At 45.6% G+C, this 13327-nt stretch overlaps 1 protein-coding gene across 6 annotated transcripts in view; it reads left to right on the plus strand.

Annotated features, from left to right (window-relative positions):
• Positions 1-13327, plus strand: part of LOC134553398 (excitatory amino acid transporter 4-like) — a 40845-nt gene that overhangs the window by 8460 nt on the left and 19058 nt on the right. For 4 of the 6 annotated variants that reach the window (XM_063403026.1, XM_063403027.1, XM_063403023.1 and 1 more), the window contains exon 1: positions 6913-7100. The gene's annotated coding sequence lies outside the window, so the exon portion shown is untranslated. Of the gene's footprint in view, positions 1-6912; positions 7101-13327 lie in introns of those variants that run through there. The other 2 variants (XM_063403025.1, XM_063403024.1) reach the window with 1 other exon arrangement.

Below are 13327 nucleotides of genomic sequence, written 5' to 3' on the forward strand. Positions count from 1 at the left end.
GCCAAGGCCAACAAGGCAAAGGGCCAGGCCCTGCCCTTGGGTCACAAGAACCCCATGGAACAATCCAGGTTTGGGGCAGAGTGGCTGGACAGCTGCCAGCGGTGAAGGGTCTGGGGGTGCTGGTCAGTAGAGGCTGAACATGAGCCTAGGTGTGCCCAGGTGGTAAAGAAGGCTAATGGCACCCAGCCTGTACCAGCCACAGTGTGGCCAGCAGGACAGGGCAGTGACTGTCCCCTGCACTAGGCACTGCTGAGGCCCCACCTCTAGTCCTGGGGTTAGGTTTTGGCCCTTCACCCCAAGAAAGACATGGAAGGGCTGGAGCATGTCCAGAGAGGGGAACAGAGCTGGGGAAGGGTCTGAAACACAAGGCTGATGAGGAGCAGCTGAGGGAGATGGGGGGCTCAGCCTGGATAAAGGGAGGCTCAGGGTGATCTTGTCACTCTCTACATATCCCTGACAGGAAAGTGGAGCCAGGTAGGGGTTGGGCTCTCCTCCTAGGGAACAAGGGAGAGGACAACAGCAAATGGCCTCAAGTTGCCCCAGGTGAGGTTTAGACTGGAAAAAATTTCTTCACCAGAAGGGCGTTCCAGTCCTGGCACAGCTGCCCAGGGCAGTGGTGGAGTCTCCATCCCTGCAGGGATTTAAAGGCCATATAGATGTGGCACTTGGGGGCATGGGTTAGTAGTGGGCTTGGCAATGCTGGGGGAATGGCTAAAGTTGATGATCTTGGCTTTTTCAGACTGAATGATACCATGGAGACCATGGGAAAAAAATACCTAAGGTTTGATCCTCAGTATTTGAAAGCGTGACTCAGAAGGAATGGAGTGAGATCAGACAAGGCAGGAAATGAAGGGATAAAGTCAGATGGCATTCATGTCACTCTATTGTGGGTATTCAGCTAATGTGCCTGTCTGAAATGCCTCTTCCTGGGCAGATAGCTGTTTTCAGAAATAAGGGTCTGGAGAAAGGGACAATCTTCATAGTTAACACTGTTTTCTCCTGCCTCTGTGGCAAAGCACATCCACCTTATGCTGTTTGAAAGTCTGTTCTTCTCTATTCTATAGCAGGACATTCTCTTATTGGAAGATTTTGCCTGAGTTTCAAGAAGAAATAATATATTTGTAAGGGAAATCCATGGGAGTCATGCCGCCTATCATTCTGGCACAATATATTTCATAGTGCTTCAAATGGTGTACAAAGATGGGCCCTGAGAAATGCTCCTACGTACTTTGAATTCACTTGTGAAGTTGCATTGCAAGTGATTTTTCAGCCACTGTGACAAAGAATATAAATTCTGTGGTGATATTCAGCCAGGCAGCTGATGACTGTTGGCATCTTGACTGCAACTCCATTCTGCACAGAAACCACAATAGTGCAGTGGAGAGATCTGCTAAACCTGGGAGCCTGAGAAGCAGGGGGGCCAATTGTGCAGTAGAAAGCACAGCCAACCACCAGCTGCAAGAGGCAGAGAGAGGGTGTGAAGGAAAGAGAGATGCAGCCTGCTCATGGAAAGGAAGAAAAGAAATTAAAAGACAGTGCCACGTTGGCACTGGAATTGTCTCTGTGCAGCATAAGCAGTGGAAGAAAGCTGCATTCCCAAGTCATGGGTAAAACACAAAATACAGTAGAATAAATGTACAAATACAATAAGGCAAGTGAAAATAAAAAGGTTTTTAGAAAGAACTTGTTTGTTACATGAAACATGAATCAAGTTTTAAGTAAGTCAGGGAGAACAACTGCTAGTTTGTAGTGCAGCAGACAAGCATGCAGCTGGGAGGAAGAGTCAGAGGTGGATTAGGGCAGGGAAGAAAATCAAAATGACTCCTCACTCCTCTTGTCATGCTGTAGAAATCAGGTGAGTTTCCACAAGGGAACCTCTCACGATGGGAGCAGGGGATTTGTTTTCCAGTGGCAGTGCAGTTTCTCAAAGTGTTTGAGGAAAATGGTGTTTTTGTAAAGTCAGGCATCAGAGTAACCACTGTAAGAATCTGCAGTTTGCACTGGCTGTGCTTGTATAGTAATTTACAGGGATTGCTTAAAAAAAAAAAAACAAAAAAACCACAAAGGTACATTACAAATCACACAAACTTTCAATGCAGAACTCCTCCTAGGAGTATGCAGCACAAGTTCCCAGTGCACCTGGGAGAAGCAGGGAGCACGAGCTGGGATTCAAAATAGCTAAAATGCCTCAGTCACACACACTCTCAGCAGAGCCAAGAAGAAAATGAGGGCACTTTAGAATAACAGAAACTTCAGAAATTCACAAAACTTTGTCTCACTCATCAGTTGAAACTACCTAAACAAAATTTGGGTGTAACAGTTTTTGTTACTGGATATACAATTTTTTACCTTCACTGTCTTTGTTTTGTTGTCCTATCAGAAATTCTAACCAAATGTCCTGGCAGGTGCTGTTAGTGAGAATGGCATCACATGCTCTTTCTCTTTTGGCTATCTGGGCCCTGTTCTCTTTGGCCTTTGCTCCTCCATCCAGACTGCGTCCAGGAAAATGCACCACAGCAGCTTGGCTATACGGGGACACTGTAAAGCATCACGAGACCTGTAGTCTATAAAAAATGAGGTAAAAAAATTATGAGAGGCACTCAAATGAGGAAAAGCTACAGCACAAGTAAGAGTAGATCTACATCCATCTGATCCAAACCAAAACATTTCTTTAAATTTCTGAATTTTCCTGAGCTTCATGTGTGGTAAGGGTTGAAATTTTGATTTTTTTTTTGTTAAAAAATAGGGCAAAAATAGATGTTGAGAGATTGGCATTTCCCATAGGAAGGAAATTCCATTATTTGAGTGGCTCTGTGAAACATGAAGGAAGTTCATTTGCAGAAAGTCTGCTAACTTGTAATGAAGGTCGCAACTACATAATTGGACTCTGTTCCCAGGGCCAGTGAGCAATGCAGGAGACAGAATTAATACCAACCCCCAAATTAAGGTTACTGTAACAAGGAGAATGAAACTATAGAATTGCAAAATCCAGGGAAGGGAGGGCTGAAGGATTGCTTAACACATAAAGAAATCACATCTTTCCCCACGACAATTAGCAGCAGGGAATATCCCAATGGCTTTTTACACTCCAGCAGAGAGTATCCATGTCCTAGGATACCTTCCATATCCAGATCTAGGTATGGATGGTCCATATCCATCTTCCCATGCACCACAACCTGTTCAGTTGACAGGGCTGTCACATTTACCTGCCATTCACTACATCATGGTTCTGAAGGGGTTTTTTCCAGCAATTCAGAGAAACCAAGCACTTTCAAAAGACTGATATGCAAAGTGCTTGCTGGAAGCCAGGAAAGCCATGGGACAGTGGATACAACCATCTACTTGGGTTTTGTATCCCAGCTCCGCAGCCTCAATACCTCCTCCAGATTGCGTGTCCAAACTGGACACTCTAACTGCATTCTAATAGAGGCTCACATGGGGAATTTACCTTATTACATTATGAGTCAACCCTTAGCCCATTTTCAGGTGTTTTGCTTTTTAAAGATCCAATAGAAATCAGTCTTTCTTAAAAAGCAGAGATAGTAAAGAGGGAGTTGTTCTTCTGGACCTGCAAACCTCTCCTTTAGACACACAAGCCCTTTGTAAAAATTTGTCTCAAGAATCATTTGCCCAGAACTTCACTTGTTTGGTACCTGGGTCTTTCCAATTTGGGCAGAGATACTGATGCCATCTGGATTTATACCTTTTTTGTTTTATATATTTTCTGTATTCTTTACATATACATTTGTAACTTTGTAGTCTATTATTGTAACTTGGCTTCAGTATTTTCCTAGGCAGAAAGACAAAACAAATTCCAGGACCTCTATGCTATCTTGCTTCTCCTTAGAAACCAAGGTTGAAACCAGCTCTTTGAGACATATTTTTATAAACAGGGCCTGGTCCTTATCTGAGGAAGGAGGATTTAGAAGGTGCTAGAGCTAGGGGGCTTTACTTCATGGAGTGTACTTCTAATTGGGGGGCTCTTGTCAGATATGTTAATTTGCAGAAACTATAAAAATTGTACATGGGTCACATGGGGCAAGCATCTTCAGTGCTTTCCACGTAATGGACTGTGCACCTAAGGATCCTTCTATAAATATACCCCTTTTTATCATCCTAAGTGTGTCTGGCTCATATTTCTAGGACTAGAGAAAAAGACATCAATACAGACTGAGGATGTCTTTAAAGACAGAAAGGGTGCAAAACTGCCCTGTCCCTATGTAACATTTTAAGTCTACTTGTGGAATTAGCATGAATCATTTTGAAAGGTGCTTTGTGGAGGAAATTTCCAGGGAGCTGATTTTGGAAAGCTATTCCAGGCTGTGTCCCATCAAGCCCTTTGTTTGTCTTCAAGCAGCTGTGCAAGGATAGCATCAGAACGCCTCTGTAAGGTGACTCCATGACATGAGGTGCAGTTGTCATGTCTTTTCTCATTGCCTCTCACAAGGTGACACTGTGACTTTCCTTTTTACCCATTGTTGAAAACCTAGAGCATCATGTGGCCTCTGATGTAGATGATTAAGTGTGCCTGGCACTCACAGAACAAGGAAGGACTTGGGGGAGTTAGCTGACCCTGGGGTTTGTTCCCCACGGATTGCTCTACCCTTGGAAAGACTGCTGGGACATCAGGCAGGTCCATCCTGAGGGAGCAGAGCTGTTCACCTCCTCCAGAGCTTCAGGATGCTGCTTTGTGTCTTATTTAATAACTCAAAGTTGCATGGAAATTTTCACAGATACAAGTGGAAATATGGAAAAAGTTGCCAAAGGAGAAGGTTTAAGGTACTTGTCACTGCAAGTTTATGGCTTAAAAAGGCTTATAGGTGCTAACTAGGGGATTAAAAACCAGGGTAGGAATTAGCAGAGATGCTAGGAGCCAAGCTGGACTTCAGGCATAGGAGGTGGAAAGGACAACCATTCACTGTGAGCCAAACACTGCTGCCTCAGGTGGAATCAGGGAACAGAACAGCAGTTGAGAGTTGGCCAAGTGCGTGGCTACTCCACCACTCTCTGGGTAGCACCAGAAGTGCACTTGTCCGGGGTAGGAATGCTCTGCCATAGGTCGTCAGCTCCCAGCAGTGCCAACAGTGCTGTCAGGGCCCTCCTGCAAGAGCAGCTTCTGGCCAAGCTACGCAAGAAGCAGGGGCATGAGGAACAGGAGATGTTCTTATGTTCTTCCTCTGGGACTGCCCCAGCAATGGCTGATGTGAACCAGCAGAAGAAGGAAAGGAGATCAACTATGTACCAGGTTGGGTGACCACAGTCTGCCTCCCTTTACTTCTGTGGCTGGACTGGCTCTCAGCCATATTTCTGCAGGAGGGCTTTGGTGCGTGCTACAGGCAGAGTACACCTATTCTATTCCCCCAAATCAGAAACATTAATTTTGGAACAAAAATATTTTCTTGCATAGCCCATTCCAACATGTGTTTTTCTGAAAATATGACTGAAACCTTGCAGGGCACAGTACTTGAATTTGCAGTCCCCAGTTGATACTTGCATAATCTGAGATGATGTTGAACCTTCAATAGTGCCATGTGAGCCATGGAATCATGTGAAGACTAAGCAATTTATTGGGGTCAGAGAGTGTGTCCTTGTCTCCTAATGCAACAATGGCTTGTGTCTGGAGCAAGTTTAAACAAGAGAGAATGACAGAGACAGTCATGGCTCCAAATAGCTCATTGGGTGAAGTCCCATCTAATAACCATCTGATTTATGGTTGCACTCAATGATTTTAAAGTTCTTTTCAAACCTTAACAATTCTATGATCAATGTCTGAAAAAGCCAGTTGGTGCTGGGAGTTGCTTTCTGTAATCTGGGCTGAAGGGGTCCAGTTCTCCTCCCCCTCAAGAGCTGATGAGGACACAGGATTGGGGGGGATTTAATTTCCAGGGTTGTCTGTAAAATGAGCATGATGCTTTGGCTTTGACCTTCTCCTGGCTGGATGAGTTCAAACTCTGTGGCAAGCTCCAGCTGCAGATGCAACATATCAGCCTTGGTATGCCAAAGCCAGAGCACACAGCAAAACTCCTACACTGGGGCTACCTGAATTAAGGAGAGGGCTACTTTCATTAAACAACTATGTCCATTGTGAGTCATGTATCTGATAGGGTTAGAAACAGATGTACTGTTGTAACTTTGGTGCTGTGGCTTGATTTTTAGATATAGTCTTTTACTCTGCCACATTCAGAGGCCAGCATGGACTGTGTGGTGCTCATACCTGTAACCTGACTTGTGGGTTTGACATAGTGCATTGACTGAAATTTTGAAATGTATTACTTTTATCTAAGAAACTGCACCGGGAATCAATATTTCAGAAATCAGTGAGCAGTGGAAGGTTTGCCTGCTTCCTCGGAAGCAGAGTCTGTCTCCCTGACAGACTGTACAATTACTGTATTTCCTTTGCATGCTCAGTGAACTGATTCCTCCATATGATGTGCCTAATACATCAAAGGGAAACTGCGGCAGTTTGGCTGAGGCACAGACACATGTCTATCCCCTAAAGCCAATCTGCACAAACCACAGGGGTGTGTCTGGACCTCAGAGGTCCTGTGCACACAGACAGGAGCAGTGAAGGACCTGCCTGTCCAGTATTCAGCTGTTGCTGCTGGACTAACTTATGCATGCAGCCTCCCTTGTGGAAGGAATCCTTGTAAGGGGCAGGAGTGGAATGGGGATGAGATTTGATTCTCACTTAACAGCTGCCCTGCTCTCTGTTACTGCTACCTCTCCTTGAAGCTTACATGAGAAGGCAGAAGAAAGTGCAAGCCCACTGGTACTGTGAAACCCAGTTAAGAGCTCTATGCAACCTCCTGGTGACAGGTGCTTTCTGTGCTCTGGTCTGGTGCAATCATCAAAGATTTTTTCTGTCTCCTCCTACATGCCACTCCCCCACCCCTTTCTGCCATGTATCCTGAGCATATACAGTCTTCTTTTCCTCTCTCAGGAGGTATTTCTCAGAGCTCTCTGCTAACACTGTACCTTTCTAGGGAGAAAATCCTTCCTTCTGCCTTTGAAAGAATTAAAGAACGAAACAACGCAGAATAATCCCCCAAGACGAAAACAACTTGCTTCCCTCTGTGCTTGGCAACCTGCACTGGTTCCAGGTGAGTGGTTTTATCAGTGAATCTGAATGCATGAGTAAGAGTAGTGCTAGTACCAGGGGCTGAAGCAGGGCAGGAGGTTTTCCTTGGGCATGTGCATGAGAGAGCAGCTCTCATCTGCCTTGGGACAGGGGGCTGCCTAGTGGGGGGTGCTCTAAAAATGGGACTCTATTTCTCCGGCTGCGGTTAAATGACTGGTGGGAAGCTTGAGTGAGACAATCTTATCACAGGACCTTGGCATGAGTAGGGAGCATTGCAGAGAGTGGCACTTGTCCTTCCAGTATTGGTCTTTGGCCCCAAACCCACTGCTCAGCTAGTGATCACTGTCATTGTACAGCTCAGCTGGGCTGACATTCCTGCCTATTGCAGATTCCTCTCCCTTTAGCTGGTGCTCTCTCACAGAGGTGGGTCTGTGGCTAGGCCCTGAGCAGATCTGTTCTCCTCCTGGGTCCATTATTGTGATAGAAGTTGTCTGGGAGGGAGCTGACTGACAGGTATCAAGAAACAGAAATGCCCTATTGAGCAGAAAGCCCTTCCAAGGGCTGCTATAGCAACGCAGAGATGGCTGAACTGGGCTTGTGAATGGAAATTTTCAGCATAGGCTCTTTGGCCTCCCTGCTTTCAGCTTGCACTTCCCTTCCCAAGGGCAAGCAATGGGCCAGGCTGCAAAGGATCTAATAGCATGAGGGGTAAGGATGCCTCCAGCCAAGGTGGGGTCTGTGAACCCTGTGAGGATAGAGATCCTGGTCCTCAGGAGGACTGAAAAAAAACCCCCAGGCAATAGCACAATGGCTGGATTTAATGCTCCTGATCACAGGCATTGAGCTACTGATGGGTGGAACTCAGGTGGAAATGGAGACATCAACACCTCCTTTGCCATCCTTGCAAAGACAATCCCCACAAAGCACCTGTTTTATTCAGCTGGCAGTGGGGGGACTGTAACTTCCCACTCTGGAGTGCCCATGGTCTGCCCAAGAGCAAGAGGAACTTGAGAGCTGCTAACAGCAACTTTCAGACCACTGAGCAGAATGACATGTCCCTTCCTCACAAGCACTGAGCCTCCTCTCCCACCATGTGAGGATGGGCTATTTACCTCCTCTCCCTTGGTGACCAAGAGAGCAAAGCCACCTTCCTCACAGGAAGGAAAATCTGAGCACCAGATGTCCACCTCAGAAAGATTGGCACAGCTTTTTCAGTGACCCCTTGCCTTGCCCTTCCATAATTTCCTAACTGTGCATAACTCTTTCCAACACCTCTCCTCCCACAGAGATTTCTCCTTCTTCTCTGACTTCAGGTGCTTCTTTGCTGCCACCTGTGGAGACTTCCCTCACTGAAAATTCTGCTGGTTTTGATGTTGAACATAAAGCAGAGTTTCCTTGGAGACAAGTAAAACAGTGGCCTCTAAGTGCTGATTATTTCACAGTCTGACTGGCTTTCAGCAATGAAAACTAAAAAGGGGGCTGCATTAGCAGAGGGAAGAGGGAGCCTGGGGCAGCCGTCATTGATGGGAACACCTGACATGCTTTTCCAGTGTCATCGCTTTAGCAGCACGGCTTGACCAAGTGCCACGTGCCATGCCCGTGGCAGGATGTGATGGTACACACTGTACCAAACACTGATGTCTTGGGATTATATTGCATCTCTTTCACCAGCCCCTAGAGGCTGGTAAACCTGGGAGAGGGTTTGCAATGGGCATTTCTAATTTGCCTGACTTCTGCTAGTCCCAGGAGTAAAACTGGCTAATTAGCTGAGCCCCTTTTTGTGTTCTTCTACACAGACATTAGCAATAGTGAAACAATGCTGTAAAGCAGCCACATTTCAGTCATTGTTTCCCATCCATTTGTTCTGAGTATTGACAACTGGGCCTGTACCAGTCAAGGTCCTGAACCCTCTGAAGAATGAAGCTCTCCTCTGCTGTGCTGGACACACAGATTTTTGCCTCTCTTGGGGCAGCTTATTTGATCATCATTTGATATCTCTTGGGCACATTAACAATCAGAAAGCTGTGCCAGCATGCTGTATGAGGGCAGAGGAAGCAGGCATGGGATGATTGCTGTGCTCTGCCTCATGAGAGAGTGGAGCAGGGCAAGAAGGCAGACAGTCTTCATCTGAAATTTTTGTTATTTTCTCCAATCCCACACACCATGGCAAGAGTGCCCTGTAATACCTGTAATGTACATGTCCTGCCAGTGGTCAGGACCTTCCCCTTTCCCAGAGGAGAATCTCACAGTAGATTGACTTGATGGCTCCCCCTCTGCTGGGAAACCCCTGGATCCTCACAGTCTGTCCAACAGCCACAAATGGCACTTGGCTGTTTCAGTGAAGCAGCATTTTCTTGTTTGTCTTTCAGAGTGGTGCAGAAGTGCTGTGCAGGGGTCAAGGGTAAGAGAAGAGTGGAGAACCAACCATCTCCCTGTGCTAATTATAAATGTAAATCGCCTCCAGGATACTGCCATGGACAGGATGTGTCAGTGCTGTCTGAAGTCCCATAAAGCTTTGTCTCACAGCACATCAGCAGAAGGAAGGTCACAGCATTGCTGAGGTTGGCAGGGACCCCTAAACATCATCTAGTGCAATCCCCCTGCCCAAAGAAGAGTCAGTCATAGTAAGTTGCTCAGGACTGTGTACAGATAGCTTTTGAATATCTCCAAGAATGGAGAACACCCCGCTAGTCCCTCTGGGCAATCTGCCCCAGTGTTCAGTCTGTCTTGTAGTGACAAAGACTCTCTTTATGCTTAAGAAGGATTTACGGGTACTTCAATTCATGTCTGCCACCTCTCATGGTCACTGTGCAACACTGAGAAGGGTCTGGCACTGAATTCTTCACACCCTCCTTGCAGGTATACATTGATGAGACCTACCCCAAACCCTCTATCCTCCAGGCTAAGCAGTCCCAGATCTCCCAGTCTTACCTCATGGGATATACCCCAGTCCCACCATCATCTCTGCAGTCCTTCAGTGGACTCTCTTCCCTGTATCCATACTGGGAAACACAGACATAGCTACAGCATGCCAGCTGTGGCCTCACCAGTGTGGAGTTGGAAGGGAAGGATCACCTCTCTCAAGCTGCTGGCACAAGCACAGCAGAGTTTCTGGACTCTAGTGCTGGTCCCACCTGGGATGTCCTGGGAGTTCTGTGGTCCCAGGGGTGATGTACCAGATGCAGGCCCTAAGAAACTGTTATTAGGGGTTTGATGGTGAGTTTTGTCTGGACAATATATTTCTTTATCCACCACAGACTTATTCTGACCATTACCTGGACAAAGGCAGGCCAGAGATCTCTGCAGCCTACCCCCACACCCAGAACACTTACTGTTCTGTGACCTCAGAGCTATTACATGTCTCTGGAATGAGGGCAGAGCTGTGCACAGGCATGAAGTAGATTCATTTCCCTACATGTAGTTTCTCTTCTTAGCAGAACTGTCTGTTCTCCCTGGCAGAAACTCAATGTATCACTGCTACACAGAACTGACCTCCTGTGGCCAGCACCACTGTCCTGACCTCTTGGGAGATGTTTTCTATGTGGAACTGTGCCCTCTCTGCAGATCTACATGCTGTGTAGATCTGCATATGCAGATACAACCCATCTCCTCCAGCTCCCTGCAGATCCTGCCTCCAGATGCAGCCCTACTGCCACAGCACTGGGCAGTAGGGCTCTGCATTGTGCCAGCACTGCCCACTGACAGGCACCACACCCACGGGGCTCTGCAGGGCTACCCCAGCACCATGGAACACGTACACTCTCATGAGAGTCTACGTGCCTGCCCAGTGGGCAGACTGGATTCATGACCAGTGCATTTCTGAGGAAAGTCTGCCCTTCACCTCTGCTGATAGCCTGAAGTGTGCACAGCTCAGGAGGAGCTTGCTTGTGGGCTCCTATGCATGCAAACTGTCTTAATACAGACAGTGCAAAACTTTAAAGCTCATGAAAAAAAAAATTATAAATACTTACAGCCTGTCTCTTGATGTTTGAATAACTGAATGCAGAAACATTTCTGTGATGACAGCTTTATAACAGTCTAACTTGGCCAGTTTTTTTCTGAAGCTGAGCCTGCATAACAAAGAAAGTAAGTAATATAAGACTTTCACAGCAGCTTTCCTAGAATCTGACTTAAATGCAAAATTTCTTCAGCAAGAAACTTGAAATTTGCCCAATTAGTTTCTTTTTTTTTCTGTTGTTGTGATGTTGCAATATTTAAGATGTGTGTATGGGTTTCCAAACACAAAAAAACCTGCAACAGTTTCAAGCATTTCTTGTTGCAATGTGAAAGCTGTATCTTTCCCACAAGTGTGATTTATGTCTTGGCATTTTCACTTTATCATAAGACAAAGTCTGAGATTACTCTCACCCTAAATTTCAAACACAGCAGTGTACCAACTACAAGGAGGAAAATTAACTCTGTCTGAGCTGCCACTCATCCTCTCAGGGATGGAATGTTTTCTTCTTTGTCCCCTAATATCTCCCAAATAATTCCTAGTACTTTCTTCTGTCAGTCTTTGCTTTTCTGTGGTCTTTCCAGTTTCTTTGTGAGTCACTGGAATTAAGAGTTTTTCTTTCTGTGTTTACTGCTTTTCATTTATGCATAGAGCACATCATTCTTCCTTTCACTTGTGAGCAGATGAACAGCTCAGCCCTCTGTCAACTATTTTTTTGGACCTCACAACAGAAATCTCTGTTGGCAGCCTGTCACCACCAATGATGATGAAAAGGGGCTCTCTCCTTTCCTTCCCTTTCATATCCATTGCTTTAAAAACCTTTCATAGGTGATCTTGACAAAAGTTTTTAAAACCCCTGACTGATCTGACACTGAGGCCATATCCTTACTGATGTGGGTTTTCCTTCAACTAGATGCATTTGAATATGGCTTTTTATTTCTCCTGCTCTCCCTAGTTCTCCATTTAAACACACTGGTCTTTTCTCTGGGAGAAGGGCATGGGCAAAATGTGGGAGGCTGTGTGTCTTTATGAAGTCTGTAGTCAAAGATTACATTCAAGATACTATTTCAAGAAGTTTCTCTGCTGTGAACAATATTTTACTCTCAGATTTTAAGTGTGGAACTTCGTGGGACCAAAATTATACAATTTATGAGAAGGGGATGCAAACCTGCCCTGATGCTCCCACATTTGGCCCTCCAGCACTGGGAGTGTGCCATGGCTATCTCCAATCTCCCTTCAACCAGAATTTTAATACCTTCTATCTTTAAAACATGCTCACAGGAAGATGCTGAACACTGGATACTTTTCTGATGTTGGCTTTTCTGATGGTGGCTGTTTAACAGAGACAAAAGACAAAGAGGACAGATGTTCTTCAATGTCCAGTACAAGTTGGAACAGATAGATAGCTGATTCAGAGAGTCCCTGTTTTCTAGCTCTCTAAGTCCTTAAGCTGTATTGCACTCCTCCCCCCCATGCTGGAAATCTCCTTGGGTAGATGTAGAGGTAATCACAGAAAAATCTGCAAAGAGCAAAGAGAACAAAATGTAGTGCAGAAGTCTTCCTTCCCCATTTTTCTCTTTTACCAACATCTGACAGATACCTCTGAAACGGCCATAATTCCTCTGTTTATGTGAAACCTCACTGGCAGGAACTAGGCATTAGTTTTGCACCACTGAACTTTCTTGCAAAATATCTCATGCTCCCGGCTCAAGCCTGGCGTTACCTCCAAAAATGCTCTCTCAAATATCTCTGTGTTTCTGGCAGAGTGGAGACTGGTGAAGCAGCCACATATAGAACAACCCTCACCAAGAGAGCAAAGCCACCTTCTTTCTCACAAGAAGGAAAATCCAAGCCATTGACAAGAGAATTTTTGTGACTTACTGGAGCAGTCTGAAAACTTTCTGCTGATGCAATAGAGAATATTTACAAAATTCCAGACCAGCAAAACAGAGAGAATGTGCTGTGGAGGGGGCTGCTCTGTTGCAAAATACACAGATAGAGACAGGTAGCACGTCAGCAAGAGGGTGGGGACATCAAAAGAGCAAGATCTGCTGGTGAGTTCCTTCTGTGCAATAACTTTTGCTCTAAGAAGGCAGCTGAACACATGGTGCAACACGGAATCTAATTGATTAATCCCGTACTTTCCCATATCAAAATAGAAATTTCATTTTGTTTGGACAAAAATACATTTTCCAGTGCATTTAGATGGGGAGACATCTGGAGAAAAGATTGAGTGAGTCCTTTTATATCTGTGGGTTCTGCTCCCGCCTTCCCTATACAGGAAATTGTGCCAT

This window comes from Prinia subflava, chromosome 8, assembly GCF_021018805.1.
Source record: "Prinia subflava isolate CZ2003 ecotype Zambia chromosome 8, Cam_Psub_1.2, whole genome shotgun sequence".
In the NCBI taxonomy this organism is placed as follows: domain Eukaryota; kingdom Metazoa; phylum Chordata; class Aves; order Passeriformes; family Cisticolidae; genus Prinia; species Prinia subflava.